Source organism: Lissotriton helveticus, chromosome 4_1, assembly GCF_964261635.1.
Source record: "Lissotriton helveticus chromosome 4_1, aLisHel1.1, whole genome shotgun sequence".
Taxonomy (NCBI): Eukaryota; Metazoa; Chordata; class Amphibia; order Caudata; family Salamandridae; genus Lissotriton; species Lissotriton helveticus.
This window is the reverse complement of record NC_136063.1, coordinates 970,100,649-970,118,815: the sequence shown is the minus strand read 5'-3', so window position 1 is coordinate 970,118,815 and position 18,167 is coordinate 970,100,649. Positions and strand designations below refer to the sequence as shown.

Below are 18,167 nucleotides of genomic sequence, written 5' to 3'. Positions count from 1 at the left end.
AAATAAGAGATTTAGTTACTTGGCGTTAGAACTTAGAACCATTAATAGATATTCCAGGCGCTTTAAGAATAGTAATTAATTCTATAATTATATCAAATGTATTCATCCAGTCCTTCAAGCAGCGTTTGATCCAAGGAGATAAACAGTCCAAAATGAGACACAAGAAAAATTAATCTTTTTCAAAGAATTAAACTTGGCCTGTACAGGGATCGAACCTGTGACCTTGGCGTTATTAGCACCACGCTCTAACCAACTGAGCTAACAGGCCAATTTGCACATCTTCTGGAGGACCAGCACAGGAAGCAGTGCTAATGATAGTTTAACCGGGAGATTTGGAAAGCTTAATTTCAGCTGTTTAATATGAATTAACTTTCATATTATCAACATGAAGAAACTAATATGACTTCAAAAAAATTTGCAATACAAAAGGGATTTCCATACTTAGTGTAAGAATTTTGAACCACTAACGTTTTTTCCACGTGGTTTAGCAATAAATAAATATTCATCACCTATATTTAATTGATTCATCTAATCATTCTATCAGCTTCTGCGCAAAGGCAATATAGAGGTAAACATGATACAGAAGAAAATACATATATTTTCAACATTAAAGGAGAATCAAGTATTGGCTTGGAGACTGATTGAAATTATGTCCTTTGCGTTTTTAACTTCATGCTCTAACAGACTAAACTAATAGGCTCACTAAATATATAGAATACTTTTGAAGAATTAGCAGATGATGAAATGCTACTGATTCCATCCAATCCTTCAAGCAGCGTGTGATTCAAGGAGATAAACAGTCCAAAATGAGACACTAGAAAAATTAATCTTTTTTCAAACAATTAAACTTGGCCTGTACAGGAATTGAACCTGTGACCTTGGCGTTATTAGCACCACGCTCTAACCATCTGAGTTAACAGGCCATTTTGCACATCTACCTGGAGGTCAGGCAAATGAAGAAGGGCAAATGATAGTTAACCCAGGAGATTTGGAAAGCTTAATTTCAGAAGTTTACCATGTAGTTATTGTTATATATTATCAACATGAAGAAACTAATATGACTTAAAAAAAATTACAATACAAAAGAGATTTTCATACTTTGTGTTAGAACTTAGAACATTAACGTTTTTTCCATGTGGTTAAGCAATAAATAAATATTCATCACCTATATTGAATTGAATCATCTAATCATTTTATCAGCTTCTCCTCAAAGGAAATATAGAGATAAACATGATACAGTAGAAAATACATCTGTTTTCAACATTAAAGGAGCATCAAGTATTGGCTTGGAGACTGATTGAAAGTATGTCCTTGGCATTTTCAACTTCATGCTCTAACAGACTAAACTAATAGAGTCACTAAATATATAGCATACTACTGAAGATTAAGCAGATGATGAAGTCCTACTGATTGTTAATCCGGGATAGTTGGAAAGCTTATATTCAGCTGTTTACATTCATAGTATCTTTATATATTATCAACAAGACTAAACAAAAATGATCTCACTAAATTGCAATAAATAAGAGATTTAGTTACTTGGCGTTAGAACTTAGAACCATTAATAGATATTCCAGGCGCTTTAAGAATAGTAATTAATTCTATAATTATATCAAATGTATTCATCCAATCCTTCAAGCAGCGTTTGATCCAAGGAGATAAACAGTCCAAAATGAGACACTAGAAAAATTAATCTTTTTTCAAAGAATTAAACTTGGCCTGTACAGGGATCGAACCTGTGACCTTGGCGTTATTAGCACCACGCTCTAACCATCTGAGCTAACAGGCCATTTTGCACAACTACCTGGAGGTCCAGCAAATGAAGAAGGGCAAATGATAGTTAACCCAGGAGATTTGGAAAGCTTAATTTCAGCAGTTTACCATGAAGTTATTGTTATATATTATCAACATGAAGAAACTAATATGACTTAAAAAAAATTACAATACAAGAGATTTACATACTTAGTGTTAGAACTTAGAACCATTAACGTTTTTTCCATGTGGTTAAGCAATAAATAAATATTCATCACCTATATTGAATTGATTCATCTAATCATTTTATCAGCTTCTCCTCAAAGGAAATATAGAGATAAACATGATACAGTAGAAAATACATCTATTTTCAACATTAAAGGAGCATCAAGTATTGGCTTGGAGACTGATTGAAAGTATGTCCTTGGCGTTTTTAACTTCATGCTCTAACAGACTAAACTAATAGAGTCACTAAATATATAGCATACTACTGAAGATGAAGCAGATGATGAAGTCCTACTGATTGTTAATCCGGGATAGTTGGAAAGCTTATATTCAGCTGTTTACATTCATAGTATCTTTATATATTATCAACAAGACTAAACAAAAATGATCTCAATAAATTGCAATAAATAAGAGATTTAGTTACTGGGCGTTAGAACTTAGAACCATTAATAGATATTCCAGGCGCTTTAAGAATAGTAATTAATTCTATAATTATATCAAATGTATTCATCCAATCCTTCAAGCAGCGTTTGATCCAAGGAGATAAACAGTCCAAAATGAGACAAAAGAAAAAGTCATCTTTTTTCATAGAATTAAACTTGGCCTGTACAGGGATCGAACCTGTGACCTTGGCGTTATTAGCACCACACTCTAACCAACTGAGCTAACAGGCCAATTTGCACATCTGCTGGAGGACCAGCACAGGAAGCAGTGCTAATGATAGTTCAACCGGGAGATTTGGAAAGCTTAATTTCAGCTGTTTAATATGAATTAACTTTCATATTATCAACATGAAGAAACTAATATGACTTCAAAAAAATTGCAATACAAAAGAGATTTCCATACTTAGTGTTAGAATTTTGAACCACTAACGTTTTTTCCACGTGGTTTAGCAATAAATAAATATTCATCACCTATATTTAATTGATTCATCTAATCATTCTATCAGCTTCTGCGCAAAGGAAATATAGAGGTAAACATGATACAGAAGAAAATACATATATTTTCAACATTAAAGGAGAATCAAGTATTGGCTTGGAGACTGATTGAAATTATGTCCTTTGCGTTTTTAACTTCATGCTCTAACAGACTAAACTAATAGGCTCACTAAATATATAGAATATTTTTGAAGAATTAGCAGATGATGAAATGCTACTGATTCCATCCAATCCTTCAAGCAGCGTGTGATTCAAGGAGATAAACAGTCCAAAATGAGACACTAGAAAAATTAATCTTTTTTCAAACAATTAAACTTGGCCTGTACAGGAATCGAACCTGTGACCTTGGCGTTATTAGCACCACGCTCTAACCATCTGAGCTAACAGGCCATTTTGCACATCTACCTGGAGGTCAGGCAAATGAAGAAGGGCAAATGATAGTTAACCCAGGAGATTTGGAAAGCTTAATTTCAGAGGTTTACCATGAAGTTATTGTTATATATTATCAACATGAAGAAACTAATATGACTTAAAAAAAATTACAATACAAAAGAGATTTTCATACTTTGTGTTAGAACTTAGAACATTAACTTTTTTCCATGTGGTTAAGCAATAAATAAATATTCATCACCTATATTGAATTGAATCATCTAATCATTTTATCAGCTTCTCCTCAAAGGAAATATAGAGATAAACATGATACAGTAGAAAATACATCTGTTTTCAACATTAAAGGAGCATCAAGTATTGGCTTGGAGACTGATTGAAAGTATGACCTTGTCGTTTTTAACTTCATGCTCTAACAGACTAAACTAATAGAGTCACTAAATATATAGCATACTATTGAAGATGAAGCAGATGATGAAGTCCTACTGATTGTTAATCCGGGATAGTTGGAAAGCTTATATTCAGCTATTTACATTCATAGTATCTTTATATATTATCAACAAGACTAAACAAAAATGATCTCAATAAATTGCTATAAATAAGAGATTTAGTTACTTGGAGTTAGAATTTAGAACCATTAATAGATATTCCAGGCGCTTTAAGAATAGTAATTAATTCTATAATTATATCAAATGTATTCATCCAGTCCTTCAAGCAGCGTTTGATCCAAGGAGATAAACAGTCCAAAATGAGACACAAGAAAAATTAATCTTTTTCAAAGAATTAAACTTGGCCTGTACAGGGATCGAACCTGTGACCTTGGCGTTATTAGCACCACGCTCTGACCAACTGAGCTAACAGGCCAATTTGCACATCTGCTGGAGGACCAGCACAGGAAGCAGTGCTAATGATAGTTCAACCGGGAGATTTGGAAAGCTTAATTTCAGCTGTTTAATATGAATTAACTTTCATATTATCAACATGAAGAAACTAATATGACTTCAAAAAAATTGCAATACAAAAGGGATTTCCATACTTAGTGTAAGAATTTTGAACCACTAACGTTTTTTCCACGTGGTTTAGCAATAAATAAATATTCATCACCTATATTTAATTGATTCATCTAATCATTCTATCAGCTTCTGCGCAAAGGAAATATAGAGGTAAACATGATACAGAAGAAAATACATCTATTTTCAACATTAAAGGAGAATCAAGTATTGGCTTGGAGACTGATTGAAATTATGTCCTTTGCGTTTTTAACTTCATGCTCTAACAGACTAAACTAATAGGCTCACTAAATATATAGAATACTTTTGAAGAATTAGCAGATGATGAAATGCTACTGATTCCATCCAATCCTTCAAGCAGCGTGTGATTCAAGGAGATAAACAGTCCAAAATGAGACACTAGAAAAATTAATCTTTTTTCAAACAATTAAACTTGGCCTGTACAGGGATCGAACCTGTGACCTTGGCGTTATTAGCACCACGCTCTAACCATCTGAGCTAACAGGCCATTTTGAACATCTACCTGGAGGTCCAGCAAATGAAGAAGGGCAAATGATAGTTAACCCAGGAGATTTGGAAAGCTTAATTTCAGCAGTTTACCATGTAGTTATTGTTATATATTATCAACATGAAGAAACTAATATGACTTAAAAAAAAATTACAATACAAAAGAGATTTTCATACTTTGTGTTAGAACTTAGAACATTAACGTTTTTTCCATGTGGTTAAGCAATAAATAAATATTCATCACCTATATTGAATTGATTCATCTAATCATTTTATCAGCTTCTCCTCAAAGGAAATATAGAGATAAACATGATACAGTAGAAAATACATCTGTTTTCAACATTAAAGGAGCATCAAGTATTGGTTTGGAGACTGATTGAAAGTATGTCCTTGGCGTTTTCAACTTCATGCTCTAACAGACTAAACTAATAGAGTCACTAAATATATAGCATACTACTGAAGATGAAGCAGATGATGAAGTCCTACTGATTGTTAATCCGGGATAGTTGGAAAGCTTATATTCAGCTGTTTACATTCATAGTATCTTTATATATTATCAACAAGACTAAACAAAAATGATCTCACTAAATTGCAATAAATAAGAGATTTAGTTACTTGGCGTTAGAACTTAGAACCATTAATAGATATTCCAGGCGCTTTAAGAATAGTAATTAATTCTATAATTATATCAAATGTATTCATCCAATCCTTCAAGCAGCGTTTGATCCAAGGAGATAAACAGTACAAAATGAGACACAAGAAAAATTCATCTTTTTTCAAAGAATTAAACTTGGCCTGTACAGGGATCGAACCTGTGACCTTGGCGTTATTAGCACCACGCTCTAACCAACTGAGCTAACAGGCCAATTTGCACATCTTCTGGAGGACCAGCACAGGAAGCAGTGCTAATGATAGTTCAACCGGGAGATTTGGAAAGCTTAATTTCAGCTGTTTAATATGAATTAACTTTCATATTATCAACATGAATAAACTAATATGACTTCAAAAAAATTGCAATACAAAAGAGATTTCCATACTTAGTGTTAGAATTTTGAACCAGTGACGTTTTTTCCACGTGGTTTAGCAATAAATAAATATTCATCACCTATATTCAATTGATTCATCTAATCATTCTATCAGCTTCTGAGCAAAGGAAATATGGAGGTAGACATGATACAGAAGAAAATACATCTATTTTCAACATTAAAGGAGCTTCAAATATTGGCTTGGAGACTGATTGAAATTATGTCCTTTGCGTTTTTAACTTCATGCTCTAACAGACTAAACTAATAGAGTCACTAAATATATAGCATACTATTGAAGATGAAGCAGAAGATGAAGTCCTACTGATTGTTAATCCGGGATAGTTGGAAAGCTTATATTCAGCTGTTTACATTCATAGTATCTTTATATATTATCAACAAGACTAAACAAAAATGATCTCAATAAATTGCAATAAATAAAAGATTTAGTTACGTGGCGTTAGAACTTAGAACCATTAATAGATATTCCAGGCGCTTTAAGAATAGTAATTAATTCTATAAATATATCAAATGTATTCATCCAATCCTTCAAGCAGCGTTTGATCCAAGGAGACAAACAGTCCAAAATGAGACACAAGAAATATTCATCTTTTTTCAAAGCATTAAACTTGGCCTGTACAGGGATCGAACCTGTGACCTTGGCATTATTAGCATCACGCTCTAACCAACTGAGCTAACAGGCCAATTTGCACATCTTCTGGAGGACCAGCACAGGAAGCAGTGCTAATGATAGTTCAACCGGGAGATTTGGAAAGCTTAATTTCAGCTGTTTAATATGAATTAACTTTCATATTATCAACATGAAGAAACTAATATGACTTCAAAAAAATTGCAATACAAAAGAGATTTCCATACTTAGTTTTAGAATTTTGAACCAGTGACGTTTTTTCCACGTGGTTTAGCAATAAATAAATATTCATCACCTATATTCAATTGATTCATCTAATCATTCTATCAGCTTCTGCGCAAAGGAAATATGGAGGTAAACATGATACAGAAGAAAATACATCTATTTTCAAGATTAAAGGAGAATCAAGTATTGGCTTGGAGACTGATTGAAATTATGTCCTTTCCGTTTTTAACTTCATGCTCTAACAGACTAAACTAATAGGCTCACTAAATATATAGAATACTTTTGAAGAATTAGCAGATGATGAAATGCTACTGATTCCATCCAATCCTTTAAGCAGCGTGTGATTCAAGGAGATAAACAGTCCAAAATGAGACACAAGAAAAATTCATCTTTGTTCAAACAATTAAACTTGGCCTGTACAGGGATCGAACCTGTGACCTTGGCGTTATTAGCACCACGCTCTAACCATCTGAGCTAACAGGCCATTTTGCACAACTACCTGGAGGTCCAGCAAATGAAGAAGGGCAAATGATAGTTAACCCAGGAGATTTGGAAAGCTTAATTTCAGCAGTTTACCATGAAGTTATTGTTATATATTATCAACATGAAGAAACTAATATGACTTAAAAAAAATTACAATACAAAAGAGATTTTCATACTTAGTGTTAGAACTTAGAACCATTAACGTTTTTTCCATGTGGTTAAGCAATAAATAAATATTCATCACCTATATTGAATTGATTCATCTAATCATTTTATCAGCTTCTCCTCAAAGGAAATATAGAGATAAACATGATACAGTAGAAAATACATCTATTTTCAACATTAAAGGAGCATCAAGTATTGGCTTGGAGACTGATTGAAAGTATATCCTTGGCGTTTTTAACTTCATGCTCTAACAGACTAAACTAATAGAGTCACTAAATATATAGCATACTACTGAAGATGAAGCAGATGATGAAGTCCTACTGATTGTTAATCCGGGATAGTTGGAAAGCTTATATTCAGCTGTTTACATTCATAGTATCTTTATATATTATCAACAAGACTAAACAAAAATGATCTCAATAAATTGCAATAAATAAGAGATTTAGTTACTGGGCGTTAGAACTTAGAACCATTAATAGATATTCCAGGCGCTTTAAGAATAGTAATTAATTCTATAATTATATCAAATGTATTCATCCAATCCTTCAAGCAGCGTTTGATCCAAGGAGATAAACAGTCCAAAATGAGACACAAGAAATATTCATCTTTTTTCAAAGCATTAAACTTGGCCTGTACAGGGATCGAACCTGTGACCTTGGCATTATTAGCATCACGCTCTAACCAACTGAGCTAACAGGCCAATTTGCACATCTTCTGGAGGACCAGCACAGGAAGCAGTGCTAATGATAGTTCAACCGGGAGATTTGGAAAGCTTAATTTCAGCTGTTTAATATGAATTAACTTTCATATTATCAACATGAAGAAACTAATATGACTTCAAAAAAATTGCAATACAAAAGAGATTTCCATACTTAGTTTTAGAATTTTGAACCAGTGACGTTTTTTCCACGTGGTTTAGCAATAAATAAATATTCATCACCTATATTCAATTGATTCATCTAATCATTCTATCAGCTTCTGCGCAAAGGAAATATGGAGGTAAACATGATACAGAAGAAAATACATCTATTTTCAAGATTAAAGGAGAATCAAGTATTGGCTTGGAGACTGATTGAAATTATGTCCTTTCCGTTTTTAACTTCATGCTCTAACAGACTAAACTAATAGGCTCACTAAATATATAGAATACTTTTGAAGAATTAGCAGATGATGAAATGCTACTGATTCCATCCAATCCTTTAAGCAGCGTGTGATTCAAGGAGATAAACAGTCCAAAATGAGACACAAGAAAAATTCATCTTTGTTCAAACAATTAAACTTGGCCTGTACAGGGATCGAACCTGTGACCTTGGCGTTATTAGCACCACGCTCTAACCATCTGAGCTAACAGGCCATTTTGCACAACTACCTGGAGGTCCAGCAAATGAAGAAGGGCAAATGATAGTTAACCCAGGAGATTTGGAAAGCTTAATTTCAGCAGTTTACCATGAAGTTATTGTTATATATTATCAACATGAAGAAACTAATATGACTTAAAAAAAATTACAATACAAAAGAGATTTTCATACTTAGTGTTAGAACTTAGAACCATTAACGTTTTTTCCATGTGGTTAAGCAATAAATAAATATTCATCACCTATATTGAATTGATTCATCTAATCATTTTATCAGCTTCTCCTCAAAGGAAATATAGAGATAAACATGATACAGTAGAAAATACATCTATTTTCAACATTAAAGGAGCATCAAGTGTTGGCTTGGAGACTGATTGAAAGTATGTCCTTGGCGTTTTTAACTTCATGCTCTAACAGACTAAACTAATAGAGTCACTAAATATATAGCATACTACTGAAGATGAAGCAGATGATGAAGTCCTACTGATTGTTAATCCGGGATAGTTGGAAAGCTTATATTCAGCTGTTTACATTCATAGTATCTTTATATATTATCAACAAGACTAAACAAAAAGATCTCAATAAATTGCAATAAATAAGAGATTTAGTTACTGGGCGTTAGAACTTAGAACCATTAATAGATATTCCAGGCGCTTTAAGAATAGTAATTAATTCTATAATTATATCAAATGTATTCATCCAATCCTTCAAGCAGCGTTTGATCCAAGGAGATAAACAGTCCAAAATGAGACACAAGAAAAATTCATCTTTTTTCAAAGAATTAAACTTGGCCTCTACAGGGATCGAACCTGTGACCTTTGCGTTATTAGCACCACGCTTTAACCAACTGAGCTAACAGGCCAATTTGCACATCTTCTGGAGGACCAGCACAGGAAGCAGTGCTAATGATAGTTCAACCGGGAGATTTGGAAAGCTTAATTTCAGCTGTTTAATATGAATTACCTTTCATATTATCAACATGAAGAAACTAATATGACTTCAAAAAAATTGCAGTACAAAAGAGATTTCCATACTTAGTGTTAGAATTTTGAACCAGTAACGTTTTTTCCACGTGGTTTAGCAATAAATAAATATTCATCACCTATATTCAATTGATTCATCTAATCATTCTATCAGCTTCTGCGCAAAGGAAATATAGAGGTAAACATGATACAGAAGAAAATACATCTATTTTCAACATTAAAGGAGAATCAAGTATTGGCTTGGAGACTGATTGAAATTATGTCCTTTGCGTTTTTAACTTCATGCTCTAACAGACTAAACTAATAGGCTCACTAAATATATAGAATACTTTTGAAGAATTAGCAGATGATGAAATGCTACTGATTCCATCCAATCCTTCAAGCAGCGTGTGATTCAAGGAGATAAACAGTCCAAAATGAGACACTAGAAAAATTAATCTTTTTTCAAACAATTAAACTTGGCCTGTACAGGGATCGAACCTGTGACCTTGGCGTTATTAGCACCACGCTCTAACCATCTGAGCTAACAGGCCATTTTGCACAACTACCTGGAGGTCCAGCAAATGAAGAAGGGCAAATGATAGTTAACCCAGGAGATTTGGAAAGCTTAATTTCAGCAGTTTACCATGAAGTTATTGTTATATATTATCAACATGAAGAAACTAATATGACTTAAAAAAAATTACAATACAAAAGAGATTTTCATACTTAGTGTTAGAACTTAGAACCATTAACATTTTTTCCATGTGGTTAAGCAATAAATAAATATTCATCACCTATATTGAATTGATTCATCTAATCATTTTATCAGCTTCTCCTCAAAGGAAATATAGAGATAAACATGATACAGTAGAAAATACATCTATTTTCAACATTAAAGGAGCATCAAGTGTTGGCTTGGAGACTGATTGAAAGTATGTCCTTGGCGTTTTTAACTTCATGCTCTAACAGACTAAACTAATAGAGTCACTAAATATATAGCATACTACTGAAGATGAAGCAGATGATGAAGTCCTACTGATTGTTAATCCGGGATAGTTGGAAAGCTTATATTCAGCTGTTTACATTCATAGTATCTTTATATATTATCAACAAGACTAAACAAAAATGATCTCAATAAATTGCAATAAATAAGAGATTTAGTTACTGGGCGTTAGAACTTAGAACCATTAATAGATATTCCAGGCGCTTTAAGAATAGTAATTAATTCTATAATTATATCAAATGTATTCATCCAATCCTTCAAGCAGCGTTTGATCCAAGGAGATAAACAGTCCAAAATGAGACACAAGAAAAATTCATCTTTTTTCAAAGAACTAAACTTGGCCTGTACAGGGATCGAACCTGTGACCTTTGCGTTATTAGCACCACGCTTTAACCAACTGAGCTAACAGGCCAATTTGCACATCTTCTGGAGGACCAGCACAGGAAGCAGTGCTAATGATAGTTCAACCGGGAGATTTGGAAAGCTTAATTTCAGCTGTTTAATATGAATTAACTTTCATATTATCAACATGAAGAAACTAATATGACTTCAAAAAAATTGCAATACAAAAGAGATTTCCATACTTAGTTTTAGAATTTTGAACCAGTGACGTTTTTTCCACGTGGTTTAGCAATAAATAAATATTCATCACCTATATTCAATTGATTCATCTAATCATTCTATCAGCTTCTGCGCAAAGGAAATATGGAGGTAAACATGATACAGAAGAAAATACATCTATTTTCAAGATTAAAGGAGAATCAAGTATTGGCTTGGAGACTGATTGAAATTATGTCCTTTCCGTTTTTAACTTCATGCTCTAACAGACTAAACTAATAGGCTCACTAAATATATAGAATACTTTTGAAGAATTAGCAGATGATGAAATGCTACTGATTCCATCCAATCCTTTAAGCAGCGTGTGATTCAAGGAGATAAACAGTCCAAAATGAGACACAAGAAAAATTCATCTTTGTTCAAACAATTAAACTTGGCCTGTACAGGGATCGAACCTGTGACCTTGGCGTTATTAGCACCACGCTCTAACCATCTGAGCTAACAGGCCATTTTGCACAACTACCTGGAGGTCCAGCAAATGAAGAAGGGCAAATGATAGTTAACCCAGGAGATTTGGAAAGCTTAATTTCAGCAGTTTACCATGAAGTTATTGTTATATATTATCAACATGAAGAAACTAATATGACTTAAAAAAAATTACAATACAAAAGAGATTTTCATACTTAGTGTTAGAACTTAGAACCATTAACGTTTTTTCCATGTGGTTAAGCAATAAATAAATATTCATCACCTATATTGAATTGATTCATCTAATCATTTTATCAGCTTCTCCTCAAAGGAAATATAGAGATAAACATGATACAGTAGAAAATACATCTATTTTCAACATTAAAGGAGCATCAAGTATTGGCTTGGAGACTGATTGAAAGTATGTCCTTGGCGTTTTTAACTTCATGCTCTAACAGACTAAACTAATAGAGTCACTAAATATATAGCATACTACTGAAGATGAAGCAGATGATGAAGTCCTACTGATTGTTAATCCGGGATAGTTGGAAAGCTTATATTCAGCTGTTTACATTCATAGTATCTTTATATATTATCAACAAGACTAAACAAAAATGATCTCAATAAATTGCAATAAATAAGAGATTTAGTTACTGGGCGTTAGAACTTAGAACCATTAATAGATATTCCAGGCGCTTTAAGAATAGTAATTAATTCTATAATTATATCAAATGTATTCATCCAATCCTTCAAGCAGCGTTTGATCCAAGGAGATAAACAGTCCAAAATGAGACACAAGAAAAATTCATCTTTTTTCAAAGAATTAAACTTGGCCTGTACAGGGATCGAACCTGTGACCTTGGCGTTATTAGCACCACGCTCTAACCAACTGAGCTAACAGGCCAATTTGCACATCTTCTGGAGGACCAGCACAGGAAGCAGTGCTAATGATAGTTCAACCGGGAGATTTGGAAAGCTTAATTTCAGCTGTTTAATATGAATTAACTTTCATATTATCAACATGAAGAAACAAATATGACTTCAAAAAAATTGCAATACAAAAGAGATTTCCATACTTAGTGTTAGAATTTTGAACCAGTAACGTTTTTTCCACGTGGTTTAGCAATAAATAAATATTCATCACCTATATTCAATTGATTCATCTAATCATTCTATCAGCTTCTGCGCAAAGGAAATATGGAGGTAAACATGATACAGAAGAAAATACATCTATTTTCAACATTAAAGGAGCTTCAAATATTGGCTTGGAGACTGATTGAAATTATGTCCTTTGCGTTTTTAACTTCATGCTCTAACAGACTAAACTAATAGGCTCACTAAATATATAGAATACTTTTGAAGAATTAGCAGATGATGAAATGCTACTGATTCCATCCAATCCTTCAAGCAGCGTGTGATTCAAGAAGATTAACAGTCCAAAATGAGACACAAGAAAAATTAATCTTTGTTCAAACAATTGAACTTGGCCTGTACAGGGATCGAACCTGTGACCTTGGCGTTATTAGCACAATGCTCTAACCATCTGAGCCAACAGGTCATTTTGCACAACTACCTGGAGGTCCAGCAAATGAAGATGGGCAAATGATAGTTAACCCAGGAGATTTGGAAAGCTTAATTTCAGCAGTTTACCATGAAGTTATTGTTATATATTATCAACATGAAGAAACTAATACGACTTAAAAAAAATTACAATACAAAAGAGATTTTCATACTTAGTGTTAGAACTTAGAACCATTAACGTTTTTTCCATGTGGTTAAGCAATAAATAAATATTCATCACCTATATTGAATTGATTCATCTAATCATTTTATCAGCTTCTCCTCAAAGGAAATATAGAGATAAACATGATACAGTAGAAAATACATCTATTTTCAACATTAAAGGAGCATCAAGTGTTGGCTTGGAGACTGATTGAAAGTATGTCCTTGGCGTTTTTTTAACTTCATGCTCTAACAGACTAAACTAATAGAGTCACTAAATATATAGCATACTACTGAAGATGAAGCAGATGATGAAGTCCTACTGATTGTTAATCCGGGATAGTTGGAAAGCTTATATTCAGCTGTTTACATTCATAGTATCTTTATATATTATCAACAAGACTAAACAAAAATGATCTCAATAAATTGCAATAAATAAGAGATTTAGTTACTGGGCGTTAGAACTTAGAACCATTAATAGATATTCCAGGCGCTTTAAGAATAGTAATTAATTCTATAATTATATCAAATGTATTCATCCAATCCTTCAAGCAGCGTTTGATCCAAGGAGATAAACAGTCCAAAATGAGACACAAGAAAAATTCATCTTTTTTCAAAGAATTAAACTTGGCCTGTACAGGGATCGAACCTGTGACCTTTGCGTTATTAGCACCACGCTTTAACCAACTGAGCTAACAGGCCAATTTGCACATCTTCTGGAGGACCAGCACAGGAAGCAGTGCTAATGATAGTTCAACCGGGAGATTTGGAAAGCTTAATTTCAGCTGTTTAATATGAATTACCTTTCATATTATCAACATGAAGAAACTAATATGACTTCAAAAAAATTGCAATACAAAAGAGATTTCCATACTTAGTGTTAGAATTTTGAACCAGTAACGTTTTTTCCACGTGGTTTAGCAATAAATAAATATTCATCACCTATATTCAATTGATTCATCTAATCATTCTATCAGCTTCTGCGCAAAGGAAATATAGAGGTAAACATGATACAGAAGAAAATACATCTATTTTCAACATTAAAGGAGAATCAAGTATTGGCTTGGAGACTGATTGAAATTATGTCCTTTGCGTTTTTAACTTCATGCTCTAACAGACTAAACTAATAGGCTCACTAAATATATAGAATACTTTTGAAGAATTAGCAGATGATGAAATGCTACTGATTCCATCCAATCCTTCAAGCAGCGTGTGATTCAAGGAGATAAACAGTCCAAAATGAGACACTAGAAAAATTAATCTTTTTTCAAACAATTAAACTTGGCCTGTACAGGGATCGAACCTGTGACCTTGGCGTTATTAGCACCACGCTCTAACCATCTGAGCTAACAGGCCATTTTGCACAACTACCTGGAGGTCCAGCAAATGAAGAAGGGCAAATGATAGTTAACCCAGGAGATTTGGAAAGCTTAATTTCAGCAGTTTACCATGAAGTTATTGTTATATATTATCAACATGAAGAAACTAATATGACTTAAAAAAAATTACAATACAAAAGAGATTTTCATACTTAGTGTTAGAACTTAGAACCATTAACATTTTTTCCATGTGGTTAAGCAATAAATAAATATTCATCACCTATATTGAATTGATTCATCTAATCATTTTATCAGCTTCTCCTCAAAGGAAATATAGAGATAAACATGATACAGTAGAAAATACATCTATTTTCAACATTAAAGGAGCATCAAGTGTTGGCTTGGAGACTGATTGAAAGTATGTCCTTGGCGTTTTTAACTTCATGCTCTAACAGACTAAACTAATAGAGTCACTAAATATATAGCATACTACTGAAGATGAAGCAGATGATGAAGTCCTACTGATTGTTAATCCGGGATAGTTGGAAAGCTTATATTCAGCTGTTTACATTCATAGTATCTTTATATATTATCAACAAGACTAAACAAAAATGATCTCAATAAATTGCAATAAATAAGAGATTTAGTTACTGGGCGTTAGAACTTAGAACCATTAATAGATATTCCAGGCGCTTTAAGAATAGTAATTAATTCTATAATTATATCAAATGTATTCATCTAATCCTTCAAGCAGCGTTTGATCCAAGGAGATAAACAGTCCAAAATGAGACACAAGAAAAATTCATCTTTTTTCAAAGAATTAAACTTGGCATGTACAGGGATCGAACCTGTGACCTTTGCATTATTAGCACCACGCTCTAACCAACTGAGCTAACAGGCCAATTTGCACATCTTCTGGAGGACCAGCACAGGAAGCAGTGCTAATGATAGTTCAACCGGGAGATTTGGAAAGCTTAATTTCAGCTGTTTAATATGAATTAACTTTCATATTATCAACATGAAGAAACTAATATGACTTCAAAAAAATTGCAATACAAAAGAGATTTCCATACTTAGTGTTAGAATTTTGAACCAGTAACGTTTTTTCCACGTGGTTTAGCAATAAATAAATATTCATCACCTATATTGAATTGATTCATCTAATCATTTTATCAGCTTCTCCTCAAAGGAAATATAGAGATAAACATGATACAGTAGAAAATACATCTATTTTCAACATTAAAGGAGCATCAAGTGTTGGCTTGGAGACTGATTGAAAGTATGTCCTTGGCGTTTTTAACTTCATGCTCTAACAGACTAAACTAATAGAGTCACTAAATATATAGCATACTACTGAAGATGAAGCAGATGATGAAGTCCTACTGATTGTTAATCCGGGATAGTTGGAAAGCTTATATTCAGCTGTTTACATTCATAGTATCTTTATATATTATCAACAAGACTAAACAAAAATGATCTCAATAAATTGCAGTAATAAGAGATTTAGTTACTGGGCGTTAGAACTTAGAACCATTAATAGATATTCCAGGCGCTTTAAGAATAGTAATTAATTCTATAATTATATCAAATGTATTCATCCAATCCTTCAAGCAGCGTTTGATCCAAGGAGATAAACAGTCCAAAATGAGACACAAGAAAAATTCATCTTTTTTCAAAGAATTAAACTTGGCCTGTACAGGGATCGAACCTGTGACCTTTGCGTTATTAGCACCACGCTTTAACCAACTGAGCTAACAGGCCAATTTGCACATCTTCTGGAGGACCAGCACAGGAAGCAGTGCTAATGATAGTTCAACCGGGAGATTTGGAAAGCTTAATTTCAGCTGTTTAATATGAATTACCTTTCATATTATCAACATGAAGAAACTAATATGACTTCAAAAAAATTGCAATACAAAAGAGATTTCCATACTTAGTGTTAGAATTTTGAACCAGTAACGTTTTTTCCACGTGGTTTAGCAATAAATAAATATTCATCACCTATATTCAATTGATTCATCTAATCATTCTATCAGCTTCTGCGCAAAGGAAATATAGAGGTAAACATGATACAGAAGAAAATACATCTATTTTCAACATTAAAGGAGAATCAAGTATTGGCTTGGAGACTGATTGAAATTATGTCCTTTGCGTTTTTAACTTCATGCTCTAACAGACTAAACTAATAGGCTCACTAAATATATAGAATACTTTTGAAGAATTAGCAGATGATGAAATGCTACTGATTCCATCCAATCCTTCAAGCAGCGTGTGATTCAAGGAGATAAACAGTCCAAAATGAGACACTAGAAAAATTAATCTTTTTTCAAACAATTAAACTTGGCCTGTACAGGGATCGAACCTGTGACCTTGGCGTTATTAGCACCACGCTCTAACCATCTGAGCTAACAGGCCATTTTGCACAACTACCTGGAGGTCCAGCAAATGAAGAAGGGCAAATGATAGTTAACCCAGGAGATTTGGAAAGCTTAATTTCAGCAGTTTACCATGAAGTTATTGTTATATATTATCAACATGAAGAAACTAATATGACTTAAAAAAAATTACAATACAAAAGAGATTTTCATACTTAGTGTTAGAACTTAGAACCATTAACATTTTTTCCATGTGGTTAAGCAATAAATAAATATTCATCACCTATATTGAATTGATTCATCTAATCATTTTATCAGCTTCTCCTCAAAGGAAATATAGAGATAAACATGATACAGTAGAAAATACATCTATTTTCAACATTAAAGGAGCATCAAGTGTTGGCTTGGAGACTGATTGAAAGTATGTCCTTGGCGTTTTTAACTTCATGCTCTAACAGACTAAACTAATAGAGTCACTAAATATATAGCATACTACTGAAGATGAAGCAGATGATGAAGTCCTACTGATTGTTAATCCGGGATAGTTGGAAAGCTTATATTCAGCTGTTTACATTCATAGTATCTTTATATATTATCAACAAGACTAAACAAAAATGATCTCAATAAATTGCAATAAATAAGAGATTTAGTTACTGGGCGTTAGAACTTAGAACCATTAATAGATATTCCAGGCGCTTTAAGAATAGTAATTAATTCTATAATTATATCAAATGTATTCATCTAATCCTTCAAGCAGCGTTTGATCCAAGGAGATAAACAGTCCAAAATGAGACACAAGAAAAATTCATCTTTTTTCAAAGAATTAAACTTGGCATGTACAGGGATCGAACCTGTGACCTTTGCATTATTAGCACCACGCTCTAACCAACTGAGCTAACAGGCCAATTTGCACATCTTCTGGAGGACCAGCACAGGAAGCAGTGCTAATGATAGTTCAACCGGGAGATTTGGAAAGCTTAATTTCAGCTGTTTAATATGAATTAACTTTCATATTATCAACATGAAGAAACTAATATGACTT

The 18,167-nt window shown here is 33.0% G+C and overlaps 14 non-coding genes across 14 annotated transcripts; all 14 read right to left on the bottom strand.

The window, feature by feature from the left end:
• Positions 1 to 194: 194 nt before the first annotated feature.
• Positions 195 to 268, bottom strand: TRNAI-AAU (transfer RNA isoleucine (anticodon AAU)). Its single transcript has one exon. It is a non-coding gene; the product is annotated as a tRNA-Ile (tRNA).
• Positions 269 to 1,712: 1,444 nt separating this feature from the next.
• On the bottom strand, positions 1,713 to 1,786 carry TRNAI-AAU (transfer RNA isoleucine (anticodon AAU)). The gene has a single exon. It is a non-coding gene; the product is annotated as a tRNA-Ile (tRNA).
• Positions 1,787 to 2,574: 788 nt separating this feature from the next.
• On the bottom strand, positions 2,575 to 2,648 carry TRNAI-AAU (transfer RNA isoleucine (anticodon AAU)). Its single transcript has one exon. It is a non-coding gene; the product is annotated as a tRNA-Ile (tRNA).
• Positions 2,649 to 3,228: 580 nt separating this feature from the next.
• Positions 3,229 to 3,302, bottom strand: TRNAI-AAU (transfer RNA isoleucine (anticodon AAU)). The gene has a single exon. It is a non-coding gene; the product is annotated as a tRNA-Ile (tRNA).
• Positions 3,303 to 4,089: 787 nt separating this feature from the next.
• Positions 4,090 to 4,163, bottom strand: TRNAI-AAU (transfer RNA isoleucine (anticodon AAU)). The gene has a single exon. It is a non-coding gene; the product is annotated as a tRNA-Ile (tRNA).
• Positions 4,164 to 4,743: 580 nt separating this feature from the next.
• On the bottom strand, positions 4,744 to 4,817 carry TRNAI-AAU (transfer RNA isoleucine (anticodon AAU)). The gene has a single exon. It is a non-coding gene; the product is annotated as a tRNA-Ile (tRNA).
• A 790-nt stretch (positions 4,818 to 5,607) lies between these two features.
• Positions 5,608 to 5,681, bottom strand: TRNAI-AAU (transfer RNA isoleucine (anticodon AAU)). The gene has a single exon. It is a non-coding gene; the product is annotated as a tRNA-Ile (tRNA).
• Positions 5,682 to 7,122: 1,441 nt separating this feature from the next.
• Positions 7,123 to 7,196, bottom strand: TRNAI-AAU (transfer RNA isoleucine (anticodon AAU)). The gene has a single exon. It is a non-coding gene; the product is annotated as a tRNA-Ile (tRNA).
• Positions 7,197 to 8,640: 1,444 nt separating this feature from the next.
• TRNAI-AAU (transfer RNA isoleucine (anticodon AAU)) lies at positions 8,641 to 8,714 on the bottom strand. Its single transcript has one exon. It is a non-coding gene; the product is annotated as a tRNA-Ile (tRNA).
• A 1,443-nt stretch (positions 8,715 to 10,157) lies between these two features.
• TRNAI-AAU (transfer RNA isoleucine (anticodon AAU)) lies at positions 10,158 to 10,231 on the bottom strand. Its single transcript has one exon. It is a non-coding gene; the product is annotated as a tRNA-Ile (tRNA).
• A 1,444-nt stretch (positions 10,232 to 11,675) lies between these two features.
• On the bottom strand, positions 11,676 to 11,749 carry TRNAI-AAU (transfer RNA isoleucine (anticodon AAU)). Its single transcript has one exon. It is a non-coding gene; the product is annotated as a tRNA-Ile (tRNA).
• A 790-nt stretch (positions 11,750 to 12,539) lies between these two features.
• Positions 12,540 to 12,613, bottom strand: TRNAI-AAU (transfer RNA isoleucine (anticodon AAU)). Its single transcript has one exon. It is a non-coding gene; the product is annotated as a tRNA-Ile (tRNA).
• A 2,100-nt stretch (positions 12,614 to 14,713) lies between these two features.
• Positions 14,714 to 14,787, bottom strand: TRNAI-AAU (transfer RNA isoleucine (anticodon AAU)). Its single transcript has one exon. It is a non-coding gene; the product is annotated as a tRNA-Ile (tRNA).
• A 2,304-nt stretch (positions 14,788 to 17,091) lies between these two features.
• Positions 17,092 to 17,165, bottom strand: TRNAI-AAU (transfer RNA isoleucine (anticodon AAU)). Its single transcript has one exon. It is a non-coding gene; the product is annotated as a tRNA-Ile (tRNA).
• Between the last annotated feature and the right edge of the window lie 1,002 nt (positions 17,166 to 18,167).